Here is a 17,948-nt window from a genome sequence, read left to right on the forward strand (position 1 = left end):
AATAGACCTGCCCTACGACCCAGCAATTGCACTATTGGGGATTTTCCCCAAAGATACAGATGCAGTGAAACGCCGGGACATCTGCACCCCGATGTTTATAGCAGCAATGGCCACGATAGCCAAACTGTGGAAGGAGCCTCGGTGTCCAACGAAAGATGAATGGATAAAGAAGATGTGGTTTATGTATACAATGGAATATTACTCAGCTATTAGAAATGACAAATACCCACCATTTGCTTCAACGTGGATGGAACTGGAGGGTATTATGCTGAGTGAAGTAAGTCAGTCGGAGAAGGACAAACATTATATGTTCTCATTCATTTGGGGAATATAAATAATAGTGAAAGGGAATATAAGGGAAGGGAGAAGAAATGTGTGGGAAATATCAGAAAGGGAGACAGAACGTAAAGACTGCTAACTCTGGGAATCGAACTAGGGGTGGTAGAAGGGGAGGAGGGCGGGGGGTGGGAGTGAATGGGTGACGGGCACTGGGGTTATTCTGTATGTTAGTAAATTGAACACCAATAAAAAATTAAAATAAATAAATAAATAAATAAATAAGAAAAAAATTAAACTAATTACAGACAGGATATTAACTAAAAATTAGAAAGCTAAACATTAATTGAATTCTTTTCTGGTAATTAAAAATATTTCTTAATGTGATAATTTTATCACTACTTGTTTGTCTTAGCTTTACATAAAGTATGATATTCTGTGAACCACTATGAGAATTTCTATAGATAAATTAGTCCAATATTCATGGTCTTTTTAAATGATATTCACACTTTTCCTTTTGTGCTACAGTGTAAGCTCCATGAAAGGTAGAACTATTCTTTTGGTTCAGTAATTCATCTCACTCATGTAGCCTGGCACATATAAGGTCCTAAATATATATATATTATAATATAAATATAAATATTTATAAATATATAAATTTATTTAATATTTTAAATAAATATATAAATATATAAATTTTATACATTATAAATATATAATTTATAAATAAATATATATATTTATATATCTGTGCTATTATTTGGAATAGATATATATATATCTTTTTTTTAAAGATTTTATTTATTTACTCATGAGAGAGAGACAGAGAGAGAGGGAGAGAGGGAGGCAGAGACACAGGCAGAGGGAAAAGCAGGCTCCATGCAGGGAGCCCGACGTGGGACTTGATCCAGGGTCTCCAGGATCGCGCCCTGGGCTGAAGGCGGCGCTAAACAGCTGAGCCACCCAGGCTGCCCTATCTTAACAAAATAAATAATATGTACACATTTTAATTAAAATATCAATTGCAATAATGTCAAATCTTAAATATCAGTTTAATGATAATGTAAGAAAATAGAGGCTTAAGAATTTCAAGTTACCTTCTATGTGTATATTTTTAATTTAGTATTTAGATTACACTGTTTCCATTAAGAAATTTAAGATAGTGTACCAACAAGTGCTTATTTCACTTTTCAACTTTGTATGTTTCAGTTAATATATTTGGTTGATTCAGAAAGGTAATGTCATATCTCAGAAAGGAAAATCATGGAAGGAGTTAAATGTTATTTTCAGGTCTCAGAAATTCTGATAGGAAAACCTATTCCTTCCTTGCCCAGAAAGAGAGAAAACTTATTTTAATAATATTATGTTAGTGTCGTTAGGTGGCAAAATGGTATTTGTTACATGGTTAGTAATTCCCAATTAATTTAAACATTGGGGAGATTGAGCTTAAGAAATTAATTATCTGAAATATTCATTTAAATTGGATTTCTAAAAAGAAAATCTCAGAAGAATGACTGAATAGCTAAATATTTCTCAAACCAGGGTACTTTTAATTTAGAGGACTTGATCTTTTATACATAAAAAGTGATGTAGTAAGAGTACTCAAACACATTTTAACATTTCCAAAGGCATACAAGTGTCAGTCTTTTCAGTATGTTTTTGAGGCTCTTAGGCATGCTTTATGACAAAGTGAAATGCATTCCATACGTATAATGGGACATAAGTTTTAATTTGCCTTTTAATCTTCTCTTCTGATAAATTGCTTTTAGCAAATGTAAAATTAATAAACAGTGATTTCTGAATTTTTATTAATTCCTCTGTGTAGCAGATTATTTATAAATTTATGGTAGCTTAAATTACTTCTAGATAAATTATAAATGAACTGTGAGAGTTTAAAGCCTTACAAATCTCTTATATGCTCAACTATCGTTTTAATAGGAAAACTGGGTCTAATAATTCAATTATCCTTATCTGTAGTTGCATTGGTCTCACAGATTACCTCTTGGGATTCTATTGTGGGTTTTGTTGTTGTTTGTTTTTAGGAGAGAATAATTAAAGTTAGAAATTAGCAAAGAAAAAAGAAAATATTTCATGGTCAAGTAAAGGTGATGTGCATATTTGTTAATGTTTTATCATTTAACATAATGTATAGTCAAAATAGTTCTCAAATCACTTGTTAAATTGTTTTAACTGTAAGTATATCTAGTAAAGTCAGAGCTTAGTACATTTGCACTGCCAAATGTCTTGCAATTTTCACGCAAAGTTTCAAATCCCTACTTAAACACAGTGTTCTAATGACAATCCTGACCAGTAAGTCCCTAGAATGAGGAAAAATGGTTAAATCTTCAATGCTACACTTCAGTAAAATAATCTGTTTGACATATGACTTGATGATTATCCTACGTAGCAATATATCTGGTGCTATTGCCTCTAAAATATCACCCTCAATTTATTGAGTGTAACATGAATGATATATTTATTTTAATGTGGCTGTATTTTCTTTTTTAATTAAAATTTTTATTTTGAGATACTTGTAGATTCACCTGCAGTTGTAAGGAATAATACAGAGACACCACACTATATTTTACACAGTTTCCATCAATGGTTAATATCCTGACAAATTGTAATAGGATATCACAGCCAGAGTACTGACATTGATGCAGTCAAGATAGGGAACATTTTCATTACCATAAGAATCCCTCATATTGCTCTTTATAGACAGTTCATATTTGGATTATGTTTTATAGTCTGTCCTACCAATCCCTGTCTTTAATTTGTGTTTTTAGATGATTTACTTATAATTTAATTATTGCAATATTAAGAATTATATCTACCACTTTGTTTTGTTTGTTCTCTCTGTTTCTCATGGTTTTGTGTTCTTTTTGTGTTCCCACCTTCACTTGGATTACTTAAATTTTTTTTTTTTAGAATTCCATTTTGATTTATCTACAGGATTTTTGCTGTTATTTCATTGTGAAATTTATTAATGGTTACTCTAGGTATTATACATACAGACTTGTTACTGTCTATTGGTGTTGTAATTTTACCAATTGAGATGAAATAGGAAAAATTTCTTCTCTTTATATCCTTTTGCCATCCCCAATTTATAATACATTATCTTGAATATGTATATTTAGAACCATATTAAATAGTATTTTAATTTTTGCTTGATTAAGCATAATTTAGAAAACTCAAGACAAGAAGGAAGGCCTACTATATGTATCCATATTTTGCTGACCATGTTCTCTCTTCCTTCCTGATGTTTTAAGTTTCATTCTTTTACTTTCTCTTTCTGTTCACAAAACTTGCTTTGATTATTCTTTTAAGGTAGATTGGTTGGCAATAAAGTCTCAGTTTGGGGGGGATCCCTGGGTGGCTCTGCGGTTTAGCGCCTGCCTTTGACCCAGGGCATGATCCTGGAGTCCTGGGATTGAGTCCCACCTGGGGCTCCCGGCATGGAGCCTGCTTCTCCCTCCTCCTGTGTCTCTGCCCCCCTTTCTCTCTCTCTCTCTCTCTCTCTCTCTCTCTCTCTCTATGTCTATCATAAATAAATAAATCTTAAAAAAAAATAAAGTCTCAGTTTCCCTTCATCTGAGAATGTCCTAATTCTCCCCTCTTACCCTCAAAAATATTTTCACTGGATACAGTATTTCAGATTGACCACTTTGTTCTTTTAGTGCCTCAGCAATGTTGTACCACCTCTTCCTGGGTTCCACAGTTTCTTAGGAGAAAACTGGTTTCATTCTAATTGGTTTTCCCCATAGGTAAAATGCTGCTTCCTTGGGCTGTTTCAAGATGTTTGTCTTTCATTTTCAGAAGTTTAATTATGTTGTGTCTTGCCATGTATTTCTGTGGCATTGTCATTTCTGGTCTTTGCTTAGTTTTTTAAATCCCTAGGATTGTATCTTTTGACCAAGTTGGGAAGTTGCAGTGATAATGTCTTCATACATTTTTCTTTCTTTCTTTTTTTAAAGATTTTATTTATTCATTCATGAGAGACACACAGAGAGAGGCAGAGACATAGGCAGAGGGTAAAGCAGGCTCCATATGGGGAGCCTGATGTGGACTCCATCCCAGGGCCCTGGCATTACCACCTGAGCCAAAGGCAGACACTCAACCACTGAGCCACCCAGGTGCCCCTCTTTATACATTTTTCTGATTTCATCCTCTTCCTTTCCCTTTCCAGAACTCAGATGAGATGAATTGGATCTTTTGGTGCCACTCCATAAACTCCCTGAGGCTCTACTTATCCCCCCACCCCCAGATTATAATGTTTTATTCAGATTTAGTAATTTTTATTGTTCTCTCTTCAAGTTCACAGATAATTTTCTTTGTCCTTACCATTCTACCATTTTTCACTTCCACTGAGCTTTCTATTTTAGTTGCCCTAGTTCTTAGTTGTAACATTTTCACTTGATTCTTGGTTATATCTTGTGTTTATTTGCTAGCACTTTGTTTCTTTGGAGATGTGCCCAAGATTGCAAATCCGAGAAACCACCAAGGAGCTGACACCGATGCAAGCGCACAAGGGTTTATATGCATGCTCGAGCTTGGGTTCAAGTATTCCCAACACAGCGGAACAGGGTTTGGACCCCGAGGTTAAGAGGCATAGCAATTTTATAGGGGCCAGTGGCCAATGAGATTGTAACACACAAATAAAGTTGCACAGTCATGTTGGTCCACACGCAGGTGGCCAATTGAATTAGAATTTATCCTATAGTGACCTTTTGAACTAGCCTATCACTCTGGTCAGAATTGGCACACAGGTTTGGCGGGCAAAAGGCGGGGTTTCGCATTCCTATATGAGCTGGTTTCCGGTAAGGGTGTGCTCAGCGGCTTGACTAGGGTGGGGGAGCGCCTTAAGCAATAAGCAGGTCATGTGGGGGTTATACATGAGACGGTGGGTGTAGCACAAAATGGAGTTAGTTCTGCTCTGCTTATCCAGGGGTAGGGGAGTTTTGTTAAATTCCTTGGGTTCCACAGAGAGACTTTATATTTTTACACCTGTGTCAAGAATATTCATCATTACTTGTTGAAGCAAGGTTTTTGATGCTTGTTTTATCTAATTCTTTGTCTAATAATTCCAAGAGATCTCTGTCTCTTTGGTTTTGTCATTTGTTGTTAATTTGTTCATGCAGTTTGAGATCTTTCTGTTTCTTGGATTAATAAGTTATTTTCTGTTGCAATGTGAATATTTTCAGTATTGTATTACTGGATCCTATTTAAACCTTCTTTTTCAGTTGGCTTCCTACGATGCCAGTCTGGCAGGGGAAATGGAGGCACTGCCTCATTACTGCAAAGTAGGGGGTAGAAATCCACTTTCAATTCCTTGTTAGGCTTCCACTCATGCCTGTCTATTTGAGAGGCATCGAAATGTGTCATTATTGGTCCCCTTTTGGCCTCCACTGACATCATGGAGAAAGCATGGTAGCCTTGTTCACAATGGCTGAAGACAGAAGTCCTTACTATCCTCCAATACTTCTCTATGGCAAGGGGGTAGGGTGCCTCATCACCACTGGGGACAGGGTACAAGTATAGTCTTTCTTTGTGGCGTCCAGTGACTCCTGAGGCAAAAGGGGGCATCATTACCCCATTGCCAGGAATGAAAGTCCACTTTCCTATTCCACCTTCTCTGATGCCACCTCAAGTGGGAGTTTGGGTGCCCTGCCCTAGCCATGTAAGTGTGGAACTTGAGACTGCTCAGTATTTGGTAGGAAAGCATATGGTTTTTCTGTGCTATTATTTGGAATAGTGCAATTATTGCTTAAAATTTTCTCTATTGTCACCTTTTCCCTTTTCCAGTTCTCTGCTAGAGAAAGCAGTTTTTTATTCTGACTTTGTATGTGTCTATGCTGGTTGATGTTTCAGATTGATGGTTTCTTCAGCTCTAAACCTGGGATGTATGAAGCAAAAGGAAAAGCTGGTGAACTCACTTCAGTGTCATTTCTTGGAATTTGAAGTTTCTAGACAGTCTGCCATTTGTCTACCTTTCAGAGCCTACTTGTCTTTGGCAAATAGAGCAAAGGATGTCTACTCCATCTTCCTAGAAGCAGAAGAATCATGTGACCATTGTAAAGGTTTATAGTTAAAAGTGGAAAGAGGCGAGCTAGTGACTTTAAGCATTATTCCATCGATAAGCTTTTGGTTGATTTACTGTGTCAATTGTAAGGACAAAAAGAAAGAACAATCTTGGGGAATATTTTTGCACAGGTAAAAGGTGTTTATTTCCTTTCCTGAATTATAGTAGCTCTCTTTCTATATCAGGATATGTCCTCTAGAGACTTGGGTCTTGACAATCGTAAATCAATAGTGAAAAGAACTAAGGCATTTTCTTTCCTTTTAAGAAATAAAGATCTTAATATCAAGGAAAAAAAGAGGCTTTTTGGAGGAATGAGACAGAAGTGAAGTAAGAGGTCTTTTGGATATATTTTTGCTTCATCCCCTGTACCAGCTTAAATTGAAGGGAAAACCCAAAAGAAAGGAATAGTGCCTTGATTCTTTTTCAGGGCTATAATGAAGACCACATTATAGAAATTTTTTTTCTATAAAAAGTTTATAGAATTTTTATTTTTTTATTTTTTTATTTTTTGGTCAGCAACAGGGTGCATTTAATAGAGTCTTCAGGCCAACCTCTCCCCCCCCACTTCCTGCCCGCCCCCCTCCCCACCGGGCTCGTCTGAGGTTTTATTCCATACATCAGCAGCAGATGAGATACTTTACATGAGACACAGCACAGCTGATGTTGAAGATGAAGGGCCCTACTCTTACTTTTTTAGAAAGTCTCACATCATAGCAATAGACACAGCAAAGTACTTATAGAAAGAGCTAGAAATGTCTCCATTATGCTTCCTAAAAATTCAGAACATTCTCTTTGTCTCAGTTGGAAGAGTAAATGAAAGTTAATAGCCAGTAACTTTGGAAGGGGGGAACAGTAGCAAGGTGTAAGTGATGAGGTAATGTTGTGACAGAGGTCCAGGATTGATAACTAACCCACAGGCCACAGGGAGGGTGTGAATGAGACGCAGAGGCTCTGCAGGGTGAGCTATAGTTGAGGTGAAGCTAAGTCAGTGATATAAAGAAGTGTGCTTGACTCCTACTGTGCTGAGGGATTGCACATGGATTCTGTTAGCTCTGGACTTGAGAAGGGAAATGCAGGAACACATCTAGTCTGTAATAAAATTCCATATCCTTGAAGGCCCAGTGAGAAATCAGAGGAATGGCAAAGGAGACACTCAGCTGGGGTTTCCCCTGGCAGTTCCTTATGTCCCAGATTCAGTTTGGAGCAGGAAAATTATGGAGACATCCATGTATGGCAATAAAATTAGTTCTTGAGTAGAAGTCATACCTTAAAATTGAATAAATATTTTTCTAACAAGAATGAAATATACCAATCTAAATGAGAAGACTGATATAACTTTAAAATAAATGGCAAATATGTGTGTGTGTATGTGTGTGTCCAATGGGTCAGGATTAGTTACAAAAATAATGTTGTAATCATTGTACATTGTTATATATTTTTGCAAATTCTTTTTTCCTTGCTCACATCCAACTAATATGTCTGCAAAAGGCATTCAGTTAACAAAAATGCTTTACTTGACTGGACTGGAGAAAAGAGTTTTAAGCTACTTATAGTGGATCTTAGTATACAAGTGTCTTCTTAGATTACCTTGTAAAATACTTTTCGGATACTCCAAGCAGCCTCTCGAAATATCTGTTGGGGCACTCGTAGGTTTTTTGATAAAGATCTCTTCCCCTTAAGGCAAAATAAGCCATCTTTGAACCAGTGATAATGTTTAGAGAGTTACTCCCTGAAACAGCCTCAAATTACCTCCTCAAAACTATATAGTCTAGAGTTACCTTTCAGGGTCTACTCTTTGAATCATAATTCCTTTAAATACTTGAGAATGACTATCTTACACTCCCTGTAATTTACTATAGAGCCTTTTTTTTGGGGGGGGGGGCTTCCCTTACTGCTGTTATTATTTTACCCTCAATGAGTCCCATTTTTAATGTTTCACTGGAATTGTGGCAATTAGCATTAAATGCAGTATTCCTGGTGGAGCCCAGCCAGCTCCAAATGTAGGGGAGATGGCTTTGCTATAAAAATCATGGAGTCCATTAACTTGCAATCTCAATCTGATAGACTCCCCATTCTTTATTTCCTTTCTTTATTTTCCTTGTCTATTATAGTCATCATGTATTTTATAGAACGCTGTGGTCTTTCTACACATCGTGATAGACTTTTCTTAAAAAGAGAAAGTAGCTCAAAGCGTTCATTGGCATCATGATAAGAAATTAGAACTCCCAATTAGTCGCACCTGCTGTAGTAAAATTCTAATTTGGGAACGACGCAGCAACAGGCGGAAGCAATCAGATGACTCAGGATCCTGAGCTTAAAGGCGTGATGTCAATCACTGACAGTCATTGGTGGCAAGCACAAATGTCAGTCCTCTTCAAGAAGGGATTAAAATGACAGGAAATACGCCGTGACTATGTAAGCAATGGGAGAACTAATTTCAGCTTGAGCTTCCGTCTCAATTAATTGATTGGAGATTTGGATTTGGAGAGAACTAAGCAATCCCTAAAGTCCAAGTTCTCAGAAAAAAGGTCCTAGATACTAGAAGGACCTTACAAATTAGTGTTATCAGTATTACCCTTCCCATTGAGACATGGAGACTGTTTCAGAGTTTAATCATCGCCTGAACGAAAACCACCAATAAGCTGCAAATTTCACCTGCCACTTTGTGTCTTCTTCGAAGATGGATGATCCTTTCTTAAAACATATTCTGCTTCGCTCTATGTTGCAGCTAGCTAATCTTATAAAAATGTTAAGTGACAAGCCACCCAGAAGTTAGTGGCATCAGTTATAATATTTTATTCTCCTCCTCTAAGAGCCCAGAGGTGTAGGCTTTGCTCAGCTGGACAACTGTGCTGGCAGGTGCAGCAAGTGGTGTGGATCTCTTTTTCATTGAAGATCTGTGATTGAGCACCCAAGCTTCAGGTACTTCTCATCCTCTGGAATCCGTGGGCTAGCCGGAGCACATTGTTCTCCTGACATGACAGAGCAAAAACCATGTCACCACAGTCTTTTCGAGTTTTGGATTGGTACTGACCTGTCCTGCTCCTTTGTCGTCCATTGGGCAAAGAAAATCATGTGATATAAACCCCAAAGCCAGTAATGTGGAAGTTTTGTCCACCCATAACGAGGCTTCAGCAAAGATAATATGAAAGGACTTTCTCTCATCTGCCCTACTATGTGTTAGGTTTGGAAATTGATTATAAAAACTGACCAGTGTTTGCTGCAGGGTTGGAGAGTGTTGTGGACAGAGCACCTGTGTGCTGGTGCAGACCAGACACCTTGTCTTTAAAAACAAAGAAGCAGATGAAAACCAAAAACCAGTAGTTTATTGGCCTGATTGCCAGCTCATTAGTCTGATGGTCTTAATTTTTCCAGCTGATGTAAAATAAACTCACCCAAAAACTTATGCAACTCTGAATATTCAGATTAAGAAAATAGAGATGGGGGAAACGAGAATTATATACTCTTGGATTTGTTAAAATTTTTTCTGTTTAATTCTGAATTCAATTTTCATTCATTTTTAAATTAAATTCATTTAGTTTCTGTTTCTGAATTCATTAGATTTGTCTCAAATGTTTATTTGTAAAAAAATGTTAGAGATTAACAGAATATTGCACTACTTGATATCTTTAACAAAATGACAATCTACTATATTAATTAAGACTTAAAGCTAACTTTAATTACAGTGTAGTAATACTGTCTCAAGTGTCTGAGTTACATTTTCCCCAGAAGAGGTCATTGAATTTTTGAGAAATATTTTTTTGAAAAATATTTTTTTTATCCAAATTTGGAGGACCTTGTGAGTGAAAGAATATAGAAATCAAATTTGCCCAAGTTTTGATGAAGAGCCTTGGAATAGTGAGTTGTAAAAAAAACGAGAGTATCTGTTGTTCTGACTTTGTTTTACAAAGAAACTCAGATTTGCTGACCATTAGTTTTGGAAGATGTTTGGTTTCTCTTTTTTTTATCCTTTTCATTGATAGAAAAATAATTTCAGATGATTTTCTGAGTCTAGTAAATCCTTTTTTATGTTTTTTAAAAATATTTATTTATTTATTTATTTATTTATTTATTTATTTATTTATTTATTTATTTATTATAGATAGAGAGACAGAGAGACAGAGACACAGGAGGAGGGAGAAGCAGGCTCCATGCCAGCAGCCCAATGTGGGACTCGATCCCGGGACTCCAGGATCGTGCCCTGGGCCAAAGGCAGGCGCCAAACCGCTGAGCCACCCAAGGATCCCCTAGTAAATCCTTTTGTCATATATTATAAGCCACCATCCATGGTACTTCTACTCCTTTGCTTTAGATTAATATGATCAATTTGCTTAAAAACTTTTGTCTTGCTTTGGCCCCATATATTATTAATGATTTTTTTCTTAGGGATTGAATCTGTTACAGAAATCTAGGTTTTAAACAGACACATATATCAATGGAACAGAATAGAGAACCCAGAAATGGGCCCTCAACTCTATGGTCAACTAATATTCAACAAAGCAGGAAAACTATCCACTGGAAAAAGGACCGTCTCCTCAATAAATGGTGCTGGGAAAACTGGACAGCCACATGTAAAAGAATGACTGGACCATTCTCTTATACCAGACACAAAGACAAACTCAAAATGGATGAAAGATCTAAATGTGAGACAAGAATCCATCAAAATCCTAGAGGAGAACACAGGCAACACCCTTTTTGAACTTGTCCACAGCAACTTCTTGCAAGATACATCTATGAAGGCAAGGGAAACAAAAGCAAAAATGAATTATTGGGGCTTAATCAAGATAAAAAGTTCTGCACAGAAGCAAAAGAAACAGTCAACAAAACTAAAAGACAACCTACCGAATGGGAGAAGATACTTGCAAATGACATATCAGATGAAAGGCTAGTATCCAAGATCTATAAAGCACTTCTTAAACTCAACAGCAAAGAAACAAACAATCCAATCATGAAATGGGTAAAAGACATGAACAGAAATTTCACCAAAAAAGACATACACATGGCCAATAAGCACATGAGAAAATGCTCTGCATTACTTGCCATCAGGGAAATACAAATCAAAACCACAATGAGATCCCACCTCACACCAGTGAGAATGGGGAAAATTAACAACAAATGTTGGAGAGGATGTGGAGAAAGGGGAACCCTCTTGCACTGTTGGTAGGAATGTGAACTGCTATAGCCACTCTGGTAAACTGTGTGGAGGTTCCTCAAAGAGTTAAAAATAGATCTGCCCTATGACCCAGCAATTGAACTACTGGGATTTACCCCAAAGATACAAATGCAGTGAAAAGCTGAGACACCTGCACCGCAATGTTTATAGCAGCAATGTCCACAATAGCCACACTGTGGAAGGAGCCTCGGTGTCCATCGACAGATGAATGGATAAAGAAGATGTGGTCTATGTATACAATGGAATATTCCTCAGCCATTAGAAACGACAAATACCCACCACTTGCTTCCACATGAACGGAACTGGAGGGTATTATGCTGAGTGAAGTAAGTCAATCGGAGAAGGACAAACATATGGTCTCATTCATTTGGGGAATAGAAAAAATAGTGAAAGGGAATAAAGGGTAAAGGAGAGAAAATGAGTGGGAAATATCAGTGAGGGTGACTGAGCATGAAAGACCCCTAACTCTGGGAAACGAACAAGGGGTAGTGGAAGGGGAGGTGGGTGGAGATTGGGGTGACTGGGTGACCGGCCCTGAGGGGGGCACTTGACAGGATGAGCACTGGATATTATGCTATACGGTGGCAAACAGAACTCCAATAAAAAAATTTAAAAATAAAAAAAGAAATCTAGGTTTTATTGCCCTTGCTATTTCTACCTCCTAGTAGAAAGTGATAGGTTTATACCTCATCTTTCCTGCATTAATTACGGAAAATATATGATTTAATATTTATTTTGAAACTACATTTAAAAGATTCATATGCTGCTGCTGTAAACAAGAACATTGCACTGCAAAAACTGTAGCTTTGGCATAATCTAAACATTATTTACTTAGGTCGTGTGGCAGTGTCTTTTATTTTTTTTCTCTCTTCCACATGGGTAAATGTCCAGCAAGGTGCTATGCTCCAAGTGGTAGGTCCATAAGAAATCCAAGGAAAATTTTATTAAAGATTTCTTTGTAGTTCTCGTACACCTAGAAAATAAAGTCCTTTAAGAGCTTCTTGACTCCCGCTCTCATCCTGATAATTGACTATCTCACCCATACAAGGAAATGGCAAGGGACTGTTTCAAATTTTTTCTTACCTGAAGAGTTGAAACAAACTTGGGGTTGATGCAAAAATACTCGGGCATGATACTAATGTCTGATGATTTTAATAAAGGTTCTTAAAAATATTTGAAAGTCTCCCCAAACTATTACATACATTCTCAACCTGAACGAATCTTGTAACTTTTAAATAGTTCATTCATCATGCAAATGGTCTACTGTTTTCCTCCCACACGATTGTAATATATACTTTGCCAAATATATATCTAGACTTCACATTTATAATTGATTTCCAGTATCTATTTAATGTTCCATGAAACTGATACTCAAAATGAAGATAAATGTCACCTAATTTCTAGTTACTACAAATTTTATTTAATTAAGCCATAAACTTTCTATAAACATCAGCTTGTTTATCTTTTCTTAAAACAAATTCTATAAGTAAATTTCCAGAAACTAGCAAGTGCATTCTTATTTAGATACATGTGGATTAATTTTATTTTTGTAAGCCATTAGTGCAATAAAATGATGCCCCGATAATGAAAAAGTTCAACGTGAAAGTAAGCATTATTTTAAGTCTATTAGCAAATCTGTTTGCTACTTAACCAACTGAGCCACCCAGGAAACCTTTGATCTTTTTGTATTTTGTTTAAGTAAACTTGTTTCCTTACAAGTGATCTTTACCTCTGGGGTTTAGATCTGAGGTGCCATCAATCATCTTATGAATCTACATACTGAGATTAAGAGAAGGAAAATGTTAATTCCAGAGAAATCTTAAATTGATTGTCCCTATTTTACATAGTGGTATCTGCCAGCAGTTCTTTTGAGTATATGGCTGGAGAATGTGTACTATATATGACTTTTAAAACAATAGCATCCTCAAGTTCAGCAAATGCTTGTATCATCAACTGCCAACCTTAGTGTCCTGACACTGTCCTATACCTTTCTGACACCAAGACAGCCTGTCCATACCTGGCAGTTTGAACAAACTCTAGACAGGCTTCTCCCTGACTCTTGGCCCTGACTTGTCTTTTCTTAAAGCATTTACTTTAGAACACTTGGAATTGTAAGTTGTTTTTCTGCCTCTTTGAGAGAGGCAAAACTTTATTCCAAACTATTCCATCTGGACAGAAATTAAATTCAACTCCAATGAAACAAATACAGGAGAATTTTTAAGCAATGGGGTGAGCTAGTAGAAAAGTGCTATAGGTAGTCAAAGTGGCAATTGGTCCGGGTGATTAGACCATTCCTGTTTGCTAAGTGACACTAATATGAACTTAGTCTTCTACCCTCCCACACAGACTAAGAGACACAGACACTATCTTTCTTGATTACATTTCAAAGGGATGGCTCCCAGTCCCTGAGAAAGCTGTTTCTGGATTGAAAAACTGGCAAAAGTCTAGGAGATTTATCTCTCAAAGAGGCAGAAAAACAACACCATCTATTCAGTGCAGTTTTTCTTTGGCACACAATAAAGGTAAGTATCTCTAACCTGTATCTATATCTATGTACATCTCTTACTCTATTTGTGTGGAGAATCTTGAGAAATATGTACACAAAGTGAATGCAGCAGCTTGTGATAGCAACAGGAATTGGATTTTAAGCCTGTCTTAAGTAATCATTCCACTGTAATTCACACTTCATCTTTAAAATCTTATCTTTGTATTTTATTTTTTTGACGATTTTATTTATTTAGAGAGAGAGTAAGAAGGGGGAGGGGCAAGGAGAGAACAAGAGAATCTCAAGTGGATGCTGAGCAAGGAGCCCGACACAGGGCTTGATCTCATGACCCTAAGATCACAACCTGAGCTGAAATCACGAGTTGGATGTTTAACTGACTGAGCCGCCCAGGCACCCCTTACTTTTGTATTTTAAATGCCATAATTGCTATAGCAATTGCAAGGTCACGTCTTTGAATATTAAATGGTATTGCAGAGCAAAAATAGGAAAACTATTCTCTGGCAGGGGAGGTACTCATTCTGAAACCTTTGTCATGATTGTTCAATCAGCTTTTGCCTCCTGTGGATCCTCTGATTTTTCAGGCTCTACTTTTAAATAGAAAGATTGGAGAAGAGATGTAGGAAAGCAGGGGAATATGCTGTAATGTACGATCATTCTCTTGAGGAAAAGAGGTATAGTGGCTATGGGTAGGACATGAATGAGAAAGGTTGACATTGTGACAAATTATTCCTAAGTATTTAGAATCAGACTAAATATTCTTCATCTTTAATGTAATAATAGGACAAAACTTATTTTTCTGTGGGTAAGACTACTTATTTTGCTGAGTAAAGCTATGTGAGATTCTGAAAAGTAGGGCTCCTTTGATTAAAGATGCCTTATTTCATCAAATAAAGGCTATATTCACCTGAAAATCATAACTATGAAGGGCAACCTTTTTCTATTGAGATTATAGAAGAGATTTCTAGTTCTACAGCATAAGACTTTGAGCAAACACAATAAAGGGATAAGTTATGTATTTCTTATATGTAATCCAAATACACAAATATCACAAAAGGCTAAACTAATAAATTAATATATTAAGGTTGGTTTTTTCTCAAACACTGAGCTATTTCAGATACTTCAATTTTTCACAAAATAGAAAGTCCGATGCTACCAATTTTTAAGGCTATGAAAGAGAGAAATCCTAACAACTCTGGCAGACACAAAAATTAGTTACATTTCTTAGAAGAAGTAAAAAAAAAAATTGGCAGCATTTTGCAATGATAGAGATGAATATATTCCATTGAACAGCAGTTTAAGCTGTATACCCTCAAAGCATAATTGTGCATTTGTTCATAACATACATGGGCAGGTTTATCTCTTGTATATTTTTAATAGGCAAAAATTGGAAATAAAATATCCAACTATGGAGAAATGCATGAATAGAACCCAGCATTTTAGCCACATTTTATTACCATACTATACTCAAAATGGATAAATCAGGCCTGCATCTGATAGTAGAGACCATTGATGACAGCAGTACGTATCCGTAAGCTGAGGGGAGAAAAAAAAAAGAACTTAGAAGGGTTTGAATAGAATACAATTAGGATTGTGAAAAAAAAAGAAGACTGTGTAGTGTCATCTACGGATGCACATAAGGCTGTAAACTTCTTTAGAAGAGATGCTTTGCACATAACAAAATGCTCCACGTCACTTGTCATCAGGGAAGTACAATTCAAAACCACAATGAGATATCCCCTCACACCAGTGAGAATGGTAAAAAAGTAACAAGACAGGAAACAACAAATGTTGGAGAGGATGTGGAGAAAGGGGAACCTTCTTCCACTGTTGGTGGGAATGTGAACTGGTACAGCCACTCTGGAAAACTGTGTGGATGTTCCACAAAGAGTTAATAAGAGAACTGCCCTAGGACCCAGCAATTGCACTTTTGATGTACCCCAAAGATACAGATGTAGTGAAATGCCGGGACACCTGCACCCCAATGAGTATAGCAGCAATGTCCTGTGGAAGGAGCCTCGGTGTCCATCGAAAGATGAATGGATAAAGAAGATGTGGTTTATGTATACAATGGAATATTAGTCATTAGAAACGACAAATAAAAAAAAGAAAAACAAGAAACGACAAATACCCACCATTTGCTTGGTTGTGGATGGAACTGGAGGGTATTATGCTGAGTGAAGTAAGTCAATCGGAGAAGGACAAACATTATATGGTCTCATTCATTTGGGGAATATAAAAAAATAGTGAAAGGAAATAAAGGGGAAAGGAGAGAAAATGAGTGGGAAATATCAGAGAGGGTGACAGGACATGAGAGACACCTAATTCTGGGAAACGAACAAGAGGTAGTGGAAGGGGAGGTGAGTGGGGCGTTGGGGTGACTGGGTGACGGGCACTGAGGGGGGACACTTGACGGGATGAGCACTGGTTGTTATGCTATATGTCAGCAAATCGAGCTCCAATAAAAAAAAAAAAAGGTGATTTGGTTTGAGGAAGAGATGAGAGGCAATGAAATGAGCAATGAAACTTCAGCTTATTTGCAATATGTTATTTCTTAAAGTCTGAAATACACACATCTATTTATTTCACTTGATTTAAAAGTATTTGATAACAAGAAACAAGGTAAATGAACCGAGGATTATAGGAGAAGGGAGGGAAAAATAAGACAAAATCAGAAAGGGAGACAAGCCATAAGACACTTAATAGGAAACAAACTGAGGGTTGCTGGAGGGTCGGTGAGCAGGAGGGGATGGGTAATTGGATGATGGACATTAAGGAGGGCATGTGATGTGAGGAGCACTGGGGGTTGTATGCAATTGATGAATAACTGAATTCTACCTCTGAAACTTAAATACCCTGTATGTTAATCGCATTTAAATAAAAATTTTAAGTTTAAAGATCAATTGATAAGTAATCTTGCCATTGTTTAAATAATTTTTATATAATTAGGTGGTCAAAAAGACATAGTTTTTATATTTTCTTATGAAAGTACTTAAGTTTGGTGGATTAGAAATCTAAAAAATCCATACTCTGTATTGACTTATTTGAATATGAAGGAAAAAATGTATCTAATGCTTAAATCTCATGAGAACAATATAAAATGCTTAGAAGAAAAAAATGGCATTGTATATTTGTTTTAAGGCTTTTGTTGTTTTGTTGTTGTTTTAAGCAATCACTAACCCAACATGGGTCTCGAACTCAGGAGCCCAAGCTCAAGAGTTGCACATTCTACTGACAGCCAGCCAGACACTCCCTTTTCTTTTTAAATGAAATAAAATTATTGAACTTTTAAAAAGTTCTCTGTTCTCATCAAAGACAGGCTTCCTAAGTTACAAAATGACTATTATCTCTTTGAAATTCAGTTGTGGCCAGAAACAAATCATGTATTTTCTGTTTTTTTTAACTTGTATAAACTTCAGCAAACAGATCAGGTTAAAATAAACCAATTGAGTAGACAGAAGCAGTTGGATATCTTCTGTCATTCTTCCTGTTTCTGGCAGATGAAGGGACCCATTGATAGGATTATGTCAGGGGAATGAGTCCCACATTGGGCTCCCCACAGAGAACCTGCTTCTCCCTCTACCTATGTCTCTGCCTCTCTGTATGTCTCATGAATAAATAAAAGCTTCAAGAAAATCATCAATAACTTGAAACTTTCTAAAAATTATTTTAAATATCATAGAAACAAAGGGGTTCATTAAAATATATATACACACTTGTATGTATACATATATACGTATATATGTCCCAAAAGTCAGCCAGCAGTTTCAAGCTTTAATGACTTCAGAAGTGCTAAGCTAAAAATGATAGACCACCATTTGAAAGTTGAACTATTTTAATTTCCTTTCTCTTATATAGTTTTGTGAACTATAAAGAACATTTTAATTTTTTTGTTTCTGTCCCTCCAGTTGAAGACA

At 36.5% G+C, this 17,948-nt stretch overlaps 1 protein-coding gene across 1 annotated transcript in view; it reads right to left on the reverse strand.

Moving 5' to 3' along the window:
* LOC140642019 (uncharacterized) overlaps positions 1-17,948 on the reverse strand; it is a 456,943-nt gene that overhangs the window by 351,028 nt on the left and 87,967 nt on the right. The window lies entirely within an intron of this gene.

This window comes from Canis lupus, chromosome 10 (genome assembly GCF_048164855.1).
Source record: "Canis lupus baileyi chromosome 10, mCanLup2.hap1, whole genome shotgun sequence".
In the NCBI taxonomy this organism is placed as follows: Eukaryota; Metazoa; Chordata; class Mammalia; order Carnivora; family Canidae; genus Canis; species Canis lupus.